Consider the following 4,889-nt stretch of genomic DNA (forward strand, 5'->3'; position numbering starts at 1 on the left):
AAACCCATACAAAAAGTGAACTCAGTGACCTAATGTTTTACAAGAATCAATCAGAGGAGAAATTTTTTTTTTTCTTCCAAGACATTTCCCTGAAAACATGTTTTTTTTATTTAAATGGTAGAGGTCAGATAAAAGCTTATATAAGCTGGTCTTCGTTCCTTTTGGAAAAGTACTTTCATAAAGTTAAAAACATTTTCCAAATGTAAATTTGGGTACCTCACTTTATTTTAACAATGGGAGGTAAGAAGCTATTCCAAAAGTAAATTAATTTTAGTTCTCAGATGAAATCAATGTACAGGCAATATTTAAAATCTGGAACATTGACTCCAGAAAGTTGGGTTCAGATTTTTTTTTTTTCAAAATTAACTTTGCTAGAAGGGTACACTAATTATTAAACCAAAAGAATCACTCTTACAAATATGGGACACATCTAGGGTCCACATTATTTAGGGTCTATTGGCATTCCTCTGATAACCTTGTGGGGGGGGGGGAGCAGGCAGAAGGTTAGTGTAACCACTGTTTCTGACCTGTTCTGGCTGAAACTTGGCTTCCTCCAAAAAAGATTTAAATCCATTATTTAAATTGGAGACTGGCAAAAAAAGAGGTTCCTCAACCCACTGAAAAAGTATCATGGTCTCCAATAGATTTTCCAGCTTCTAGCCAAAAGAATAGCTTTGCATTGCGAAATGAAAGATAGCAAGTATTTAATCCTTTCAAGTAGAGTTAGCAGCACTAACCTCCCTCTTAACTAAAATAAGGGTCAGGGGCTAAGGGATAATTAGTTAAGGGCTAATTCCGGACCTATTTCTTAAAACTGGAATGGCCCCTATCTCATCTGACTGAACCCAAAGAGAACCTCCCATCCACCTAAGACATCAGGTCAGGGAGGTACTAGGAGACAGCATGTGGAGTGAGGGGAAAAGACCAGTTTAAACTTGGTCTAGCTAGCAGCAAGCTAGAAGGTTTCAAGATACAGGAGAAAAAGGACGAGCAACCCTGTTTTCTGAACACAAGGATATCTGACTGCCTTTGGAAAAGTTAAGTTGAAGCACCTCTAGTACCTGAAGGGAATAGAGAGCCTGTCACGAGTAGCAAGTACAACTGTGGTGATAAAAGTGCAAAGAGCCATCTTACCTGCAGTCTGGTCCATTCATCTCCTGCAGTGCTGGCATCCTGCTTTTGCCTGTGTCCTTAAAAGGTGTTTTGTTTTGTTTGCCAGAAGTGGAGAGGAAAGTGGTTTCTTTTCCGTGTTTGGTTAATGGGGGCACTAGATCCACTCCTGAGTGTGGCTGCAGAAAGTTGTGAAAGGCTATTCCTTTTCCTGAAGAGAAGTACAGGAGTCACCAGTCTCAGGTTGAAGATGTGCATTCATCATTTTATTCTTAGATTTGAATGCTAGAAGAGACCATTTGATCATCTAGTATGACATCCTGGGTAACACAGTTCATAGAATTTCACCCAATTACCCCTCTGCTAAAGTATCTCTTCCAGAAAGCGGCAAAGAGTCCTGTGGCACCTTATAGCTTTTTTTTTTGTTAGGTTTTTTTTGCCGCTTTTACTGATCCAGACTAACACGGCTACCCCTCTGATACTCTTCCAGAAAGGTGTCCAGTCTTGATATCAAGGCATCAAGAGGTGGAGATTCCACCACTTCCCTTGGCAGTTTGTTCCAATAGCTAATCACACTCTGTTAAAAATGTGTGCTTATTTCTAATTTGAATGTGTCTGGCTTAAATATTTAAAATGTCACCAAAGCTATACCTGTGGTCCTCTTTTTTTCATTCATTCATTTTATAGTTCTGTGACTGTTCCTAAAAAATTAGGAATAGATTAGTAAGAAAGTCAATAGAGAGACTTTTCTGATCCTCAACACCATAAATTATTTCTTGGAGGATGAGCAAAGTAACTATCAGTCTTATGACTGACAGCAGAGCAGTCCCTTCTCATGGTTGGCATAGCTATTTTTAATTTACAGAATCATTACCTCTCTCCACTCTTGCCTGGCTTTTTCTGGAATTGTGTGCATTGTGCCCCATAAACCTTCTGTAATGGAGCCTTCAGCTTTTCCTTGTATTGGGAGTTCAATTGAACGCACTACTCAACCATTTGTACTGCCAAGTGTGCTTGTTATTTGTGCTCTGGACTAATTCGTCATGGATTTCTTCTCAAGTTCAATCAGAATCTCTTCCTCGGATTGGTGAATTTCCTCTTAGAGTCTCTTAGTTTCCTGAGCAGCCAATTCTCATTTAGTTGTGCCTCTTTCTGAATCAGCAATTTATTTTTCTGATTCACAAGATCTTCCTTGGCTGTTGCAAGCACCTCCATTTTATTTCTGTAATCATCTAAGAATGCACGGTAGTCTCACTCATTTTGTTCCTGTAGTCGGAGGATTTCTTCTTGCTTTTGTGTGTTCCACTGAGCACAGGCCTTTGCCATCTGTACTTTAACAGTTCCAGGGACGATTCCTTTCTTTATCTCCAGTTCCCTTCTAAGGGAAAGTATATTCTCTTCAAGCTCTTTGGTTCTTGCTCCAGATTTCTGTTTTCTCACATTTTTTCTTTCATTTCTCTTCAGCTGCTGAAAGAACTAGTGATAGCTAAAGATCACAAAATATATATACATTTAAAAAAGATATGGTTAGCAGATAGGAGATGACCTATGGGGTTGAAAAGAGAGGGATGAAGGCAAACTCTTGCCCCCTCCCCCAAACATTTGTATACTTATCTGATCCAACCCTTTTGTCTACCACCTGTTTCAGATCCTATTTAGCATTTTGAGTCCTTATTATAAACTCTTATTAGTACTCTGTTTCACACGCCCCTACAGTATCAAGTGCAATGTAGTGTGTTGCTCTAATCAAACTGTCTTCCCAAAATACACCTTATTCTGTGGTTGTTGTTTGAACACATTAAAAGCATAATTAAGGCTAGGATTTTGTTATGGATATTTTTAGTAAAAGTAAGGGACAGGTCACGGGCAATGAATAAAAATTCACGGAAGCCGTGACCTGTCCCTAACTTTTACAAAAAACAGCCCTGAAAAAATTGGGGAAGGGAGAGGGAGGAGGGTCCAGCACCCTGCCCCCCTGCATGCAGCAGCAGGGACCTGTGGCCCCATCCCTGCCCAGTGGCTGGGAGGGACCCCAACCTGGGCTGGGATCTGTGAGGTCCTCCACCGCTGGCAGGGGCTGGGGCACTCCGGGGGATTTCCCAGCAGGTGGGGAGCTCTGGGGCATCACCTGCCGCCTGTGGGAGATCGGGTTCTCTGGGGGATCGCCCACCGGCAGCGAGTGGGGTGTTCCAGGGGATTCCCCCGTGGGAGCTGGGGAGCTGCCAGGGATCCCTTGACACCCTGCAGGGCTGGGGGAGGTCCCGCGCTGCCACCGGTGGCTGGGCTGCTGTGGGGCCCCAAGGTAACTGAGGTCCCTGGAAATCATGGATTCTAGGACATCTGTGACATACTCATAGCCTTAATCATAATTAGTTTGTATCAAAACTAAGTATGTTAACACACAAAATTGTTGTTTAATGAAAGGCAAGGTTACCTCAAGACACACCCCACCCAGAGCTTTGAAAGCATAGAACAAAGGAGTAAAGAGAAAACCATTCCTTGCCAGCTTCACATCACCTACAATGCTGTACATATATTTTGAGGCACTAACTTCCATGTCAGCACATACCAAAAAGCAATACCAGCCCCAAATTCACCCGACCTGTTTTGTTACAAAGAACCTTAAGGGTGATCTTAGCAATATTAAAGCATAACAACTTTTCCATTGAATGGCCTATGTGACCATGAGACGGGGTGTTCTGCTGTTACAAGAGAGGATGTGGTCACCATTAAGGCTGTGTGTGACAGTCTCTGGCAATGTGTTGACATAACTCCTAAATTATTGTTTGTCTTCAGTGACATTGCATTGTTTAATGCAACTTCTATGCTCCTTTGTCGTTAGTAACAATGTTGCCTTTGATTGATAACTGTATCACCATTGACATTCAGGAAGTCATGTTTTAAACTTCAGTAACTGTTCACATAAAGTAGATTGCAATTTTTAACACTCGTTCATCCAGGCTACTCTTTGCAAAGAATGATCCATTTACTGTTCTAGAGCATTTTAAAAAGAAAAATTAGTCACATGGTACTTTCTTTAGAAAAAACCACTCAAAACTAACCTTTTTTTCACCATAAACTGCCATAGAAAATTCAAGCAGCTCATAAAATACAATAAGCATTTGGATCGGAAAGCACAGGCATTTTGTAGACTGTTTTAAAATGGAAACCCTGATTCAAACTCAATAATAGTGTTGCTACCAGCCCGCTATAATTAGCTTATCTCAACTATAGTTTTATTACTAACACTTCAGCTTGCCACTGTCACTGTGGAGGGCCCAGAGAGGCCCCATAGCATAGTGGCCAGAACAGAAAGTGTCACACCAATTTATCTGGGTTCTAATACCATCTCTATCCCTGATGCTATATGACGCTGTGCCTCACTTTCCCCACTTATAAAATAAATAAAATATAAACTACTTTATGGATCCTCTGAGCCTTCACCGTCAGAGGACTGTGACTGAGAATGCCCAGCCACCAAAAGCTTCATGCTGGGTTCAGTCGTAGCCTCCTGCTGATCACACCTATTGAAGAAAGTGGTGCTCTCCAAGCTAGCCAGACTCAGCACAAGTAAGGCTTTAAAAGTTAGCACTAAAACCTTAAATCAGTTTTAGAACTGGATTTGTCACCAGTTTAGAGAAGCACATGAGGAAAAGCATTTTTGTGTTGGGATACTCACATAAAGAAGAGGAGACAGAGAGAAAATAAAAGTGCTATAAATGAGGCTGCAAGATTAGAGAAATAATTAATCTGCAACACCAATAGCGCAAAAGTGGTTT

This window comes from Lepidochelys kempii, chromosome 10, assembly GCF_965140285.1.
Source record: "Lepidochelys kempii isolate rLepKem1 chromosome 10, rLepKem1.hap1, whole genome shotgun sequence".
NCBI classification, from domain to species: Eukaryota; Metazoa; Chordata; order Testudines; family Cheloniidae; genus Lepidochelys; species Lepidochelys kempii.